This window comes from Diceros bicornis, chromosome 26 (genome assembly GCF_020826845.1).
Source record: "Diceros bicornis minor isolate mBicDic1 chromosome 26, mDicBic1.mat.cur, whole genome shotgun sequence".
Classification (NCBI taxonomy): domain Eukaryota; kingdom Metazoa; phylum Chordata; class Mammalia; order Perissodactyla; family Rhinocerotidae; genus Diceros; species Diceros bicornis.
This window is the reverse complement of record NC_080765.1, coordinates 18,476,096-18,493,067: the sequence shown is the minus strand read 5'-3', so window position 1 is coordinate 18,493,067 and position 16,972 is coordinate 18,476,096. Positions and strand designations below refer to the sequence as shown.

Sequence of the window (16,972 nt, the reverse complement as noted above, 5' to 3'; positions counted from 1 at the left end):
TGATGGGCAGAAGTGGGGAGGAGGGGGTACAGTACAGATCAGACTGCATTACATGGACATAGCTTGCTCAGGAATCAGGGCTTTATCATGAGAAGCCATCTGAATTGTGGGATGCCCACATTGGCTGCTGAGCGGAGAATGAACTCCCGGGGAGCATGACAGGGTTGATGAAGGTCTGAACTCAAGTGGTGACACTAAAGGAGAAGAGAAGATATATTTGAGAGGTGATCCAAGTTAAGAATGATTCTATCTTCCTGGTGAGTTGAATCTTTCATCATCATGAAATGACACACTTTATCTGTGATAAAGCATCTCGTGTGGAAGCTACTTTGCTTGATATTAAGGTAGTGACCCCAACTTTCTGCTCTTTAGAATTTGCCGGCCATACCCTTTTCTACTCTTTTACTGTCAACATCTCCCTCTCCTTGTGTTTTAGATATGTTTCTTGAAAAAAGAATACTCCTGAGAGGGAAACTCATAGCGGTACAAGCCCACCTTAACAAACAAGAAAAAGCCCTAATAGGCAACCTTAAATTACACCTAACAGAACTAGAAAAAGAAGAACAAACAAAGCCCAAAGCCAGCAGAAGGAGAGAAATAATAAAAATCAGGGCAGAAATAAATGATATTGAGACCAAAAAAACAGTAGAAAGGATTAATGAAACAAAGAGTTGGTTCTTCGAGAAGATAAACAAAATAGACAAACCCTTAGCCAGGCTTACTAAGAAAAAAAGAGAAAAGGCTCAAGTAAATAAAATTAGAAATGAAAGAGGAGAAATTACAACGGATACCATGGAAATACAGAGGATTATAAGAGAATACTATGAGAAATTATATGCCAACAAATTGGACAATCTAGAAGAAATGGATAAATTCTTAGACTTATACAACCTCCCAAAATTGAACCAAGAAGAAATGGAGAATCTGAATAGACCAATAACAAGTAAAGAGATTGAAATAGTAATCAAAAACCTCCCAAAAAATAAAAGTCCAGGACCAGATGGCTTCTCCAGTGAATTTTACCAAACATTCAAAGAAGATTTAATACCCATCCTCCTCAAACTATTCCAAAAAATAGAGGAAGATGGAACACTTCCTGAATCATTCTACGAGGCCAACATCACCCTGATAGCAAAACCAGACAAAGACAATACAAAGAAAGAAAATTACAGGCCAATATCGCTGATGAACATTGATGCAAAAATACTCAACAAAATATTGGCAAACCGAATACAACAATATATTAAAAAGATCATACACCATGATCAAGTGGGATTTATACCAGAGACGCAGGGATGGTTCAACATCCGCAAATCAATCAACGTGATACATCACATCAACGAAACAAAGAATAAAAACCACATGATCGTCTCAATAGACGCAGAGAAGGCATTTGACAAGATACAACATCCATTTATGATAAAAACTCTCAATAAAATGGGAATAGAAGGAAAGTACCTCAACATAATAAAGGCCATATATGACAAACCCACAGCTAACATCATACTCAATGGGGAAAGACTGAAAGCCATTCCTCTGAGAACAGGAACGAGGCAGGGCTGCCCACTCTCACCACTCCTGTTCAACATAGTACTGGAGGTTTTGGCCAGAGCAATTAGGCAAGAAAAAGGAATAAAAGGAATCCAAATAGGTAACGAAGAAGTGAAACTCTCACTATTTGCAGATGACATGATTGTATATATAGAAAACCCTAAAGAATCTGTTGGAAAACTGTTAGAAGCAATCAACAACTACAGCAAAGTTGCAGGGTACAAAATCAATCTACAAAAATCAGTTGCATTTCTATATGCTAATAATTAACTAACAGAAAGAGAGCTCAAAAAGATAATACCATTTACAATTGCATCAAAAAGAATAAAATACCTAGGAATAAATCTTACCAAGGAGGTGAAGGACCTATACAATGAGAACTACAAGACATTATTGAATGAAATCCACGATGACATAAAGAAATAGAAAGATATCCCATGCACGTGGATTGGAAGAATAAACATAGTTAAAATGTCTATATTACCTAAAGCAATCTACAGATTCAATGCAATCCCAATCAGAATCCCAATGACATTCTTCACAGAAATAGAAAAAAGAATACTAAAATTTATATGGGGCAACAAAAGACCCCGAATAGCTAAAGAAATCCTAAAGAAAAAGAACAAAGCAGGAGGCATCACAATTCCTGACTTCAAAACATACTACAAAGCAATAGTAATCAAAACAGCATGGTACTGGTACAAAAACAGACACACAGATCAATGGAACAGAATTGAAAGCCCAGAAATAAAACCACACATATACGGACAGCTAATTTTCGACAAAGGTGCTAAGAACATGCAATGGAGAAAGGAAAGTCTCTTCAATAAATGGTGTTGGGAAAACTGGACAGCCACATGCAAAAGAATGAAAGTGGACCATGTGCTATCGCCATTCACAAAAATTAACTCAAAATGGATCAAAGACCTGAAGGTGAGACCTGAAACTATAAAACTCATAGAAGAAAATATAGGCAACACACTATTTGACACTGGTTTTAAAGGAATCTTTTCGGATGACATGCCTACCCAGACTAGGGAAACTAAAGAAAAAATAAACAAGTGGGACTTTATCAGATTAAAGAGCTTTTATAAGACAAATGAAACCAGAATCAAGATGAACAGACAACCAACCAGCTGGGAGAGAATATCTGCAAAACATACATCTGACAAGGGGTTGATCTCCATAATATATAAAGAAGTCACATAATTGAACAACAAAAAAACAAACAACCCGATCAAAAAATGGGCAGAGGAAATGAACAGACACTTCTCCAAGGAAGATATACAGATGGCCAATAGGCACATGAAAAGATGCTCAACATCACTAATCATCAGGGAAATGCAAATCAAAACAACACTAAGATACCACCTCACGCCCGTTAGAATGGCTATAATCACCAAGACAAAAAACAACAAATGTTGGAGAGGATGTGGAGAAACAGGAACCCTCATACACAGCTGGTGGGAATGCAACTTGGTGCAGCCTCTATGGAAAACGGTATGGAGATTCCTCAAAGAATTAAAAATAGAGATGCCCTTTGATCCAGCCATCCCACTACTGGGAATCTATCCAACGCACCTGAAATCAACAATCCAAAGAGGCTTATGCACCCCTATGTTCATTGCAGCATTATTCACCATAGCCAAGAAGTGGAAGCAACCTAAGTGTCCCTCGACTGACGATTGGATTAAGAAAATGTGGTATATATATACAATGGAATACTACTCAGCCATAAAAAAAGACAAAATCGTCCCATTTGCAACAACATGGATGGGCCTGGAGCGTATTATGTTAAGTGAAATAAGCCAGAAAGAGAAAGACAAACACTGTATGATCTCACTCATATGTGGAATATAAACCAACACATGGACAGAGAAAACTGGACTGTGGTTACCAGGGCAGTGGGGGTGGGGGGTGGGCACAAGGGGTGAAGGGAGTCATATATGTGGTGATGGACAAACAAAAATGTACAACCCAAAATTTCACAATGTTAGAAACCATTAAAACATCAATAAAAAAAAAATAGCTAAAAAAAAAAAAAATTTAAGGTGACAACCTCCATTTCTTAACTAGAAAGTTTAGTCCATTTGTTTTTATTGTGCTTAATGAAACATTTGGACTTATTTCTACGATCTTTCTTTATGCTTTCTGTGTCCAGCCCTCTCTGTTTCCTTTTTCTCCTTTATTTGCCTTTGTTTGGATTGGTTGTGTTTTGGTTTATTTGTTGGAATGTTATCATATTTCATTGATCCCCTCTACAGATTTGGAAATTATACTCCATTTCTACTATTTTATTGTTTACTCTTAAAACTTAACAACTTAGCAAAATCTAATGCTATTGAACATCTTAACTTCCACTCAATAAAATCCAAGGACATTAGGATGGTAAATCTGATCCCTTCCGCCTAACTGTTCAGTCTTCTGGTTCTCTCTCCCTGCCCCAAATTAGACATTATTCTTATTTTTATTCATTGTTTTTATTTCATGTAAGAAATGTTTGTTTAGATTTGTTTACATGTTTATAAATTTCTGTGTTTATAATCTATTCTTGCCTCAAGACATTCTTCCTCTTGAAGTACATTCTTTAGAATGTAGTTCATTCACTTCAATCACTTTGGTGATTGTCATGGTAAACACACTGAGATTTTGTTTATCTGAAAATGTCTGGGGATGATTTGTTATACAGCAAAAGTTAATGGATACAACCACTTCTTGTGTGCCTAGAGAGGTTTTAAAATTGTATTTATTGTAGTTGATCTAGTATCTAGTTATACAGGAGTGAGGAAACCCTTCAAAGCATCTAATCTGCTCTACTGTGGGAAGCTATCTCATCGCCTTCTCTCCAGATGCTCACTCAGAAAATTGTGGCCAAGTCACTACCTGTGGAATTTGTCACCTCAGTACGATGCTCGCTGTTGCCAAGGTGATCTTGCTAATAGGAGGAGAAGCAGGTGTTTACACATCACGTGTTCCACTGAGGAGCCAATGGGTGAAGCTCCCTCCTCTGAGTTTATAACTGCCTGAAACTTGCTGACTCCCACTTCTCCAGTCACAGCCAACAGAGAGCCGGATCCCTGTTATACACCCATAGTCCTGATCTCTTCCCAGGCTCTCGGTTTGCAAACTTTAATCACCTTTACCACCTCCCTCTCCCTCAACCTCCTCACCCACAAAGTTCCAACTCTTACAATTCCTGCCTCCATTTGTCTCTCTCATATATTTCCTCCTAAAATTCCCAGTGGACTCTTCTGGGACCTGAACTGCTGAAGTAGCTTTGCAACTGGTCCTCCTCCCTCTAGGCCTTCCCTGTTTCCATCTGTCCTACCCTGCAGGTTCAAATCAATTGCTTCCACTGCCCACCAATATAAGAATAAACTTTTTACCATGACCTTCCACCATGTAGCCCCAACTTATTTTTTCAGGCTTAACTCTTGGTTTCTTGGCTTAGTGTGACAGATGACTTGAAGACAGCTAACAGCCTTCCCTGTATAGAGTATAGTCCCACCCTACCCCTACCCCATCTCCAGTGGTTCCACAAAGCCCCACCCAGATGTGATCTCTTTCAACTTACATAATTGTGCATTCTATGTGTGTGTCTTTCCTTGCTACAGATTTTTGTTGTTGCTGTTGTTTTAGGAAAGCAGCATCCTACACATTTTTATATAGCATAAGGGCCAAGTAAAGCATCTAGCAAAAAGCAAATGCTCTATAAATGTCTTTTGAATTGAATGGGATTATTCTAGGTTTGGCTGCTGTGCCCAAGAGGAGAAATGAATGTCATTATCCATAACCCTAATGCACTAGGAAAAAAACCTCTGAGATCAAATACAATTAATTCTCATTTAGGAGAAAAAGGAATTTTCTATTTCAGGTGATCTAAAAGTCACACACAAATATTAACCCACATTTAATAGCCTTGAGGGAAAACTAAAACATGCAGGTTACAGCCAGATAAACAAAAACCAGCCAAATAATTGTGGAATGACTCTGGAACACAGAAAATCCATCAGATTGTCAATAAAAACACGGTTTGCAATTGCTTTCATATTAAGGATCTTTCTCATCATTTTAAAATCAGGCCTAGTCATTGTAGAAAATCATGGCTAAATGAAAAATGCAGTTTAGCTAGTTTCTACTCAGGAGACAGAGAGAAGAGTTCCATTGATTCAAACCTGCTTTGAGGTGAATTTATGTTTGTTGCTTGGCTGAAGCCACAAGAATGCTTTCTGGTGACTGCACGTGTGTGTGTATAGTCTTAAAAACAATAGACTTTCTCCGTCACTGTCCGGGACATGCCAGATCCCAAACTCAAGACAGAAAAAAATGTCTCCAACTGTATCTCCAAGTGGATAGGTGGTGGCTGCCTGAGCTGGGGGTGGACCCAAGGGGCAAAAAGGAATCTGTGGGGGGGAAGAAAACGTTCTGTACATTGATTAGGGAGGCAGTTCCACAGGTGTGTACAACTGTCAAAACTCATCAAATTGTACACTTTAAATAGACACAGTTTATTGTATTTACCTTATACTTTAATAAAGTTGATTTCTTTTTAATTTTTTTTTTTTGCAGGGGAAGATTTGCCCTTCGCTAACATCTGTTGCCAATCTTCCTTTTTTCTTTTTTCTCCCATAAAGCCCCAGTAAATAGTTGTGTATAGTTGTAAGTTCTTCTAGTTCTTCTATGTGAGCTGTCACCACAGCATGGCTCCTGACAGACAAGTGGTGTGGTTCTGTGCCCAGGAACCGAACCCTGGCCAATGAAGCAGAGCATGCCAAACTTTAACCACTAGGCCACCAGGGCTGGCTCAATAAAGTTGATTTAAAAATATATCTGGGATCTTAGAAGTCATGCTATAGAACCAGATATGTTTTTCGTAGAGAGCAAGTTCCTGGGGCAGGATGGTCCCAAGGACCTCCCTCCTCAGTCTTCTCCCTCTTGCCATTATGACTCACCATGCTGGATTAAAGCGTTATGTTTCCAGAAAACGCACTTGCTACTTAGGATGAATGGGGAGACATAATTGTGCCACAAACCTTGGGCTGATTTTCCTGCAGAGACAGGTCCAGGAGTGGATAGATCGGGGCAGTGCTGATAGAGGTTGAGGGATGGCAGGGTCTGGCCCGCAGAGCTTTGTGGAGAGAGCTGGGCGCCTCTTGGAGAGGGACCCTGAGTGTGGGGATGCCAGGATGGGGGCTGGAAGAGCCCAGTGGGAGAGGGGATGGTAGCAGTGTAGCCCACTCCAGCTTCCCAGGGACCAGGAGCAAAGGCCTAAGCAGGTCTTCGGAGCTCACCCTGACTGCTAAATTGGTTAGAGGAGCAAAGGCTCTTATTTTTTCAATAAGACAGACTCTATTTTTCAATAAACAGATGCATTTCTTTCTTGTCTCTGTATGTGAAATAGGAAGGGAGGATTGCAGCCTGGCACAGTGTGGAAGTGCTGGCAGATACTTTGCTCCCTTTTTAGCACGATCTTAGTTAAATCTGTCTCACATTCTCATTTTGCCACTTGAAACAGCATTCCTGGCTTTCTGTTGTGTCATCAAAGAGCCACATATCATACGGTTAAAGACCTGGACTCTGGAGCCTGCTTAAGAAATCCAAGCTCTGCCGCCAAATGGTTTTATGACCCTGGACCAGTTACTTTAGCCTATGGGACTCTGTTGCTTCATTTTCAAAATGGGGATGACTTTAGGATTTACATCACAGGGTAGTTAAGGAATTAAATAAATTAATAGGAGGATGTGGCACATGGTAAGCCCTGTATATTTGTTATTCTTATTTTCCCTGACCTCATGCACCAGTGGAGAACTGGGGCTGTGTTTCTGCTTCACCGCAGACTTCTTTTCTTCCCTCTAGGCTACCATGTGGCCTCACGTGCCCAGCATTTCCTGGCCCTAGCTCCTTCCCAGCACTCAGCCACGCCAGGCCTCCTGCTAGCTCCCAGAGCCATTTGTCTAAGAGTTGCTGCCCCAAGGCTTCAACAATACTGCTGGGCAGCCGAGAACCCCCAGGAGGCGACCCAGCTCACCGGGTTCTCTTGGGCTGGGTCTGTGGGTTGCTTGTGCTGGAACCCTGACCTGGGGAAGGCTGGGGCTGGTCCCCTGCTCTGCTCCTGCCCTTCCCTTCCCCACCCCCATTTCCCTGGCTTGGTTCAGAGCCTATGTGCTCTTGCCTGGAATGGACCGGATTCCTGGAAGGATCAGGCCTTGGATTAGACTCTTGGCACTCAGCTCTGCATCCCCAAAGCCAGCTCTCTGTTCCACTGATGCTCCTGGGTCCTTAGCCCTCCTGGCCTCTCATCTTGGACTCACTGAACCTCCTTCACACCTCTGCAGTGGGGGGAGAAGAGCTCCCCCTGTTTTCCACTCCTGACATGTTCCCTGATGAATCCCAGACAAACCATCTACTAGAAGCCAGCCTTGATCAGCCTCGACCACTCGGGAATTCAGGGCCTTAACAGAGGAGTTAGATGTGAGCCTGGTGAGGATGTTCATTGTGAGAGTGGATATGAAGATGCTCTGAAATGGAACCAACCCCTGAGATTCAGGTCCAGGTTTCCAACATCACTGAACAGCCATTTTACTCCAGGCCTTGTTCTGGGTCTGTTCATTTGAATAATGCTATTTAACCAATGACAATGACCCTACAAAAGTCAGGGCAATTCCCCTTTTTTTCCTTCCTCTGAAGAGTTTGTATTTTTTCTCTTGATTCTAGAAGCCAAAACTCCTACTGGCACAGTGGCTTTTCCCTCTTCATTTTGTGGACCAATCCAACCAGATTGGCTCCTCTCACGCTGTCCATCTCCGTCCTCCCACCTGAACCCACGATCGTATCCTGGAGCTTGTGCCAGGCTGCAGCCGCCCCGGGCTCATCCTATGGCCACAGTATGGGCTCGGCCAAAGCAGCCGGTCCCTTCCCCGCCAGCAGCTGATATACCATTTGTGCGCTCTTCATTCAATGTTCAACATGTGTAGATTGTCCACCACATGCCACAGCCGCTCAGCTGGAGAGAATACTTCTCTGGAAGAGTGCCCTTCCCTGGAATTTGGGGCCTTCCGCCCTGTAAGCTGTGCTGGGTGAGCTGGACATTGTGGTTCTCAGAAGGGTAAACCTGAGCCAGCAGGTCAGTCGATTTCTATGTTTCTGTTGAGGTGAATTAATAAATTCCTCTCAAGGAAAAACAAAAGGCCTACACTGCTGTTTCAATAGCTCATAATTTAGTGTTTGGTACAGTTTTACTCGAAGATGACAGAACATCTACTTTCTCAGCATCAATCCTCAGTGTCCTTTGGATTTTCCATTAATGTTTTAGAAATGTAACTAATTCCTTTCTCTTTAGTCTTTCACTCCCCTTTACTGTACCGTAAACGTACTCTGCAGTTCCAGCCCCTCGCTGCCACCCTACCTGTCTTCTCACCTTCCCTCAAAGTCAAGCTTCCAGAGAGTTCTCCCCATTGTGTCTCCACCTCCTCACGTCCCTTTCCCCCCTGCACACACTCTGATCTGACTTCCTCTCCACGCTCTACGGAGAGTCCTCTCACCCACAGTTTCTTTGTTACTACATCTAACATGCAGCGTAGTCTAGCTACTGGACTCTGGGAAGCAGCATTTTATTCTACTGTTCCTTTGTTGGTGTGACACCCACCTTTCTGGTGTCAACTGCTCTGGCTCCGTCACCCACTAAATATGGAGCTGTACTAGGGTCTGTCCTAGGACCACTGCTCTGCTCTCCCTTGGCACACACTCGGAGCCCCCTCTGCCTCTGCCACTCTGTCCTCAGCAATGGGTTGGAATATTCAGCCGTCTGGAGGACATCACTACTGGGATTCCCAAGGCCCACCCCCCAAACTCACAATGCTCCAAAAGAATTCATCCTCCTCCCCCAAAACCTGTCACCAATCTCAGCAAAGGGCACCACTATCCACCCATCAAGCCAGGGACTTGTGTGTCACCTTCGCCTCCCTCATCCCCTCCCTTGACTTCTCAACCAACAACTCCAGCCAACTCGACCTCTGAAACAGTTTTTTAAAACTTTTATGTCGAAATATTTTTAGATTTACAAAAAAGGTGTGAAAATAGTACAGAGAGTTCCTGTATACCTAGCCCCCAGCCTATCCTAAAGTTAACACCTTATGTAATCATAGTACAATGATCAAAGCCAGGGACTTAACATTAGTCTAGTCCTATTCACTAATTATAGACCTTACTGGAATTTCACCAGTTTTCCACCTATATCCATTTTCTTTTCCAGGATCCAATCCAGGCTCCCACGCTGCATTTTGTTGTCACGCCCCCTTAATGCCTTTCTATCTGGGACAGCTCCTCAGTCTTCCTTGTTTTCAATGATTGTGACACTTTTGAAGAGTTCAGCAGTTATGTAGCAGAATGTCCCTCAATTTGGATTTGTCTGATGTTTTCTCTTGATTAGATTAAGGTTGTGGTTATACGTTTTTAGCAAGAAAACCTCAGAGGTGAGTTGTGCCCTTCTCAGAGCATCAGATCAGGAGCACATGATGTCTTATTGCTGGTGACATTAACCTTGATCACTTGATTACAGTAGTGTCTTCTGGGTTTCTCAACTGTAAAGTTGCTATTTTCCAATTATGAAGGGAGATACTCTGAAACTGTGCAAATATCTTATTTTTCATCCTGTTTTCACCCACTAATTTTAGCATCCATCGATAGCTCTGGACTGCAGCAATTACTACTATCATGATTGCCTAATGGTGATTTTCATTTTCCACATTCCTTCTACATTGATCAAGTGGACTTCTACCAAAAGGAAGAGCCGTCCCTCTCCTCCCCCATTTATTTATTTATATCAGTATTGACTCATGGATTCACTTTTTTTGTTATATGAGTGGCAATCCAATATTATTGTTGTTTATCTTGCTGCTCAAATAATTCTAGCTTCGGCCATTAGGACCTCCTTCAAGGTGGTTCCTGTGTTCTTTTGACAAGCTACCATCTTTTTTTTTTGAGAATTTCCTTTTATTCTGACATCATAAGATTTTCCAGGCTCAACTTGTATTTTCCCTGCTCCATTCCTGGAATCATCCAAAATTTGGGCACTATATGGGTTCACTGCGACTGGCTTTCATTGCTTCTAGGCCCCTTAGAGCTAGGAAATATACACCAATCCATGGACACATTCATTTTCATTTCTACATTTCATTTCTACATTTTCTACAAATTTATTTCTGCACGTCTATATATATGTATATTTATATATATTTTTACATACGTATGTTTCTATATATAATATATACATATAAAATGAATTCATACTGATACCTCACATGCCAATCCAACATCCTAGGATTCAGTCTAGCTGCCCCTCTTTCCTTATTTGTAAGCTGTTTCTCCAACAGCAAGAAACCTGGTTCTCATTACCCGTACTTTATATATTTACTTGTTCAATCCTAGTAAACACATACAGTAGTTTCAGAATTGTTAGCCCAGACCCCCACGGAAAACAAGCTTACTTACTAGAATGCAGTATTGGCAATGGTTCTTTTTTTTTTTAACCTTAGAGTATCCAGTCAAAATCGTTCAAACTGTTCCAAAGTGACTTAGATTAGTGCTGTTCTTCCCCTCTCCCTTCAGTGTGGTTATGTGATTCCTTTATAATACAGTTACGTTAATTTTTTACTGTTTGCATTCCATTTTGGGTCCTCTTCCCCACACTGGAATTGAATTTATTGTTTTTTGGCCATTTGAAATACTATCATAGTTCTAAGAGTCAGAACTTTATAAAAAGGTATATGGAGAGAGATGTGTCACTCTCCATTCCTTTTCTCCTGCTCCCACTCCACATTCTTTCCATCCCATTCTCACTCACCCCTTGTTGGTCACCAAGCTTATTAGTTTCTGGTTTATCTTTCCTGTATCTCTTTTGCACAGATGAGCAGACACAGGTATTTATTTTTATATTACTATTTGTCTTAAACGAGAGTTAGCATACTGTACATACTTTTTGTACTCTGCCTTTTTCACTTAACAATATGTTAAAATCACTATCAGTTCATAGAGATTGTCTTTGTTATTTTTTCCAGCTGTGTACTACTCCACTGAGTAGCTGTCCTCCAGCTTATTCAACCAACCACTCTCCCATGAATAGGCATTAAGGTAGTTTCCAATATTTTGCAATTGCAAACAGTACTGCAATGTACATATAGATTTTCACGTTGTTGGAGATGGATCTTCATAGTAGATTTCTGGAAGTGCGATTTCTGGGTCAAAAAGCAATTGTATTGTTACTTTGTTAGGAATTACCAAACTCTTCTCCAGGAAGGTGGTACCAATTTGCAATTCCACCAGCACTCTCTGAGAGCGGCTATTTCCCTAAAACCTTGACAACTGAATATGTTGTCAAACTTTTAAATTTTTGTGAATCTAATAGGTGAGAAATGGTATCTCATAATTTTACTCTGAACTTCTCTAATTAGGAACGGGTTTGAACATATTTTCATATATTTGGGTGCCATTTTTATCTTTTTGACGACTTGTCTGTCTGTATCTTCTTCCTATTTTTCTATCAATTTTTTAGTTCTTTGCTCCTCAATGTTTAAGAATCCTTTATATAATAGGGATATTAGCCTTTGTGGTACATGCTACAAACATTTTCTTCTAGTTTGTCAGGTGTCTTTTGACTTTGTTTATGATATTATATTGCCATGCAAGTTTTTTTTTTTTAATTTTAATGTAGTCAAATACATCAATATTTTCTTTAAATGTTTCTGGATTTTGAGTTTTAGTTAGAAAGCCTTTCCCTACATTGAAGTTAAAGAGGAATCCACCCATTTTTTCCCAGTACTTGTATAGTTTCATATTTTACATTTAGATCCTTAATCCATTTGGAATTGAATGTTGTGTATAATGTCAAGTACAGGTCTAATTTTATCCCTAATCAGATTCTGAATTTGTCTACTTCTCAGTATCCCCACTGTCATTACCTAAGTTTAGGTGATGGACTTCTGACAAGATCGTCATACTAGTGTCATAGTTGAAGTTCTTGCCTGTAGTTTCTCCAAACGGCAAAGCTCAGGTGACCCTTCCTAAATATAAATCAGACCAAGCCCCAACCCTCTATTTAAAACCTTCCAGTGGCTTCCTGCTGAGACTGGCATAAAGCCCAGACTCCTTAATACTCCTCCAGGGCTCTACATTATCTGCCTCCTGCCTACTGATCTGGCCTCTTGTTTGGTCACTCCCCACCTCATTCTCTGCATCTCAACTTCCTTAGCCCTGGAGTCTTAGTTTTTCCATCTTTAAAATGGGACTGATAGGAGGCCTCTCAGAAACAATGCAAGAAACAAAGAAATTTTATCAAGAAGGTATTGTGAAACTCCAGGGAGAAGATGTTATTAACCACAGAAATACATCTGAGATTTGGATATTTTGGTATCTTATAAAGGAAACAATTAATAAAGAAATATAAGAATGAAACAATAGTATAAGACTTCAGGATATTACATATTTTGCAATTTGGTGGAGATTTGTCCATCAGGAGTAACATACTTTATTTTATTGGGTTGGTCTGAAGATTAAATAAATTAGAAAAAAATGTGTCACAAATTGCATAGTGTTGTTGATAATTCAGACTAAGTTTACAGAAATTTATTTGATAAGTAAAAAAAAAAAAATCAGTAGTTGGACTCAGCCAATCACCTGGCTATTTTATACAATAGCATCTTAATTAACTGTGAATTCCTAGATGGTAGGAGCCTCCATGTCTCATCCATCTTTTCCAAGTAACTTGCTTTCCAAGTAACATTTCCTTGAAGCACTGAACCAAGCTGGGAGTCTGGCTGGATGCTGGAAGCTCACGTTTTACAGAACCTGAGAGTTCGAAGGGACCTTAGACATCACTGGTCCAAGCTTCGCATTACAAGTTCCATGAGAACTTGAGGTGCTCAAAGTGCCTTGAGGCATTCAAGTTTTCTCAGCTGGTGTCAGGCAGTGCTCTTTGGTTTTTAAATTTATTTTTATATTTTTATTGCCTCAGAAGCAGAATCTTGTGTACCTAACTGAATCTTTCTTGGAAAACTGAAGCTTTCCCAACGCCTCACTGTCATCTCTGTGAACATGATTTTTATATGGTACGTGACATGGACCTTGTCTAAGTACTTTTCATTGATTCACTTATTTAACTGACACAACACCTCTATCAGTTAGATGCTATTATTTTTACATTACAGAGAAGGAAGCTAAAGTATAGGGAGCTTCAGTGTCTTGCCCAAGGTCACAGCTAGTAAGCAGTGGAGCTGGGATGTGAACCCAGATGGTCTCACTCATGATTAAGCCAACAGGCTAATGAGAACTAAAGGAACAGTGTAGACTAGCAATTGCTAAAGCACATTCTTCATAACACCAGCTCCAAGGGATATTTGAGGTTGTTACATGAAACAAAGGCTTCTGCATTCTAATAAATCCAGGAAACACTGGGCCCAACAAAATTAAACAGGTTTTCTTTGTTGCAAGACTATCAGGGCCTTCATTGTGCAGAATGTATGATAGATGGAGGGCATGAGGCTGAGTAGTGTCTTTCCCATTCCGACCAACTAGCTCCTGGGACATCCTGCAAGATGCCTGCAGTGGGGCAGAGCTACTGTCCTCATCTGAGACCAGCTGCATTTCAAAACCACTGAAGTTGGCTGGGAATGCTACAACTAGAGAGGTCAGCTATCAGCGCTCTGGAGGGTTCCCCTCTAAGTGGACTGGCTGTGACACTTCCCTAATGTCTCTGAGTCCCCAGAATCCAACACTTACACTTTGAAAACTTGACTTTGCCATTTCTATGAACTTGGACAAGTCATTTGATCTCAACAAGCCTCAACCCCCGTATTCGTAAAGCAGAGATATAACACCTACCTGACATGTATGTTATGATGGTTAAGTGAAATAATACATTTCAGGCATTTTTAGCACAATTTTTGCCCTCTAGTAACTCAATACATGGCTTTCCACTACCATTCCTCACAGACTTTTCTCTTACAAATAATGACTTTCTTGTAATGCTTATTGAGCTTTGTAGAACAGGGAGACATATGGTGTGACGTGGAACTCCTGAGGAACACAGGAACACACAGGAAGGCAATACCTCTTAGCATCACCATGGAAGAATTAACTTTGGTGCAGAATGTGCGTGAAGTGTCATTTCCTCATTTCCAGTCTCACTAACATGCAGGGATCAAAGACCTTCACCAGCCATGCGTGGCTCTGGCCAGCTCCTGGCTCACCTTGGCAGTATATTAGGAGCCTCATCCCCAACAGAGCGTGCCATGACACAGCACCTGGGGTGCTTGGGTGAACCTTTGGCTGTCCATATGTCCCCCAGTTGAAATCCCCTTTCCTGTTCATGGCCAGACCAACTATTTCAGCGCGGGACACTGAGATTGATAAGAACCCATGTCCTTGTGCAAAGGCTTCCTGCAAGGCTCCATGTGCTTCACCTTCTGTAGTTGGCTGGTTGACATTTAAGTCTCCATGGAAGGGCTACTGACTCAGGCCCTGCAGGAATGTCACAGACATGAACCAAGTCTTTTAGAAGACATATCAGGCAGTCAAGATGATTGACAAGAGTCCCCTGAGAGCAGGGCCCATCGCCTATGATCCTCAGCCCCTGAAGCTGTAGGAGGAAGCCATGCAGTGCGATACTCCCAGGAAGGGGGCTGGTGATGACACCACCATGTCACAGAAGAACTTAAAGAAGGCCTTCACGCCTTTCTAGGGCCAACGTCCATTGTGTCCATGGCACACTTGGTGGTCCTTGTGTGGGTGGAATTCCAGCAAGTTGTCTCATATGTGGCATTTTGCACAGCCCCCAGCTCCTGAGCCAGGCAGGTGGTACAATGAGGACAGTCTAGGACATTCTGCTATGCATATTTGGTCTTCCTCTGGCCTCTTCCAGTGGGAATCCAGACTCCTGAGGCCCTGACATCCTGCACCAATGGCCTGAACTCCACTATCTCTAAACTCCACAAGATCTGCCCTTAATTCTGATTGGCCCTGTTCTCAGATCCTCACCATTTCAAACAAGCAATGTCTTTGAAAATAATCATTCAACAGACACTGCTGCTCCAGGAAAAACTGAAACTCTCTGAACTAAACTAACTGGTCAGGGGACGAGGCTTTCTAACACTTTGCCCCTGCTCTGCAGCCCCTCGTAGTGCCAAGACACTAAATACCTTTTCACCAAGTGGCTTAACCTTCCCCCTTTTTGTCCTTCAGAAGCAGCGATGTGTCTTTATTAACTCAGGGATATGAAAACAACCTAAGAAATCAACATCTTTTTTTTGAAGGAAAAAAAAAAAGAGGCTGAAAGCAATCCTCAGAAATGATAACAGTTGCTTTAGGGTGGTAGGATTATGGATGATTTAAATTTGTCTTTTTCAAACTCACTGCAATGCTGTTGCGTCTTTAGCAAAAAAGAAAAAGATTAGCAGGGACTTTCTTTGAATTTAATAGTTCTGGGCAAGGTAGGAAGGTTCAGCTGACAATGTAGCCACCACCCTATTGTTCAGTCTGAGTTCCTTATTCTCAGCCTCACATTAACACAAAACCTGCCCGGATCACTTTTTGTGTCTGGAGAAAAGTCAACTAAACTTCTAAGAGATATAAAACTTTTAATAAGCATCTCTACTGGCAACAATTTATGATTGTAATTCTGATTTTCTGGAAAGAATAGCTCATTAACCCATTCTGGCAAGAAGGAAATAGTACAGTAATTCTTCCTTAACCTGGGGTCCTCCTTAAGCAAAATCAAATACATGTGCATTTACATCCATATGCTGTTTAGAGAAACAAGCATTCTCGTTCCCTGCATCACTTGTCAGGAATAATTAGAAAGAGGGAACTAGGGATTGGAAATAGAGAGGGGAAGCGAAGCAGATGGCAGAGAAAGGGGCTCAGTCCCCCAAGCCTCGGGAAAGTCTCAGGGAGCTGGGTAACCCTCACTCCATGGAGCTCTGGAAAGAAGGTGGGCGCAGGGATGCGCAAGTGGGCTGGAGGGAGGCAGGGCCCCGGAGGCAGGAACTAACAACCCTGAAATAATAAAATCAGAAAGTTTTGAATATTTTGAGAGAAGATGAGTCAGAGGAATAAAAAAAAAAAAGGCTTTTAATATCCCCACTATCTGCAATGAGGCAAAGCAAATTTATAAGTGTTGCACCGGAATGCAGGGGGAGGGTTTTTGAAAATATTGCATAAGAGATGGGAAATGGAAATAAGCAGTACAGAACCCCTGTGGTGTCGCATTTCAGATGTGTAAGACAGCCCTGGCATTTTCTCTCCTGCTTTCTGTGCTCTCTTGTGTGTGTGTAGGTTTCTCTAGCATAAAAAGTACCTGGCCTTGCTCCTCCAACCTGTTTTCCCACAAGGTTTACATTCCCCTGCTTTGACCTCATAATGCTTTCCAGGA

The 16,972-nt window shown here is 41.4% G+C and overlaps 1 protein-coding gene across 1 annotated transcript in view; it reads right to left on the bottom strand.

Annotated features, from left to right (window-relative positions):
- The window catches only part of GALNT17 (polypeptide N-acetylgalactosaminyltransferase 17), a 437,269-nt gene that overhangs the window by 8,696 nt on the left and 411,601 nt on the right, over positions 1 to 16,972 (bottom strand). The window lies entirely within an intron of this gene.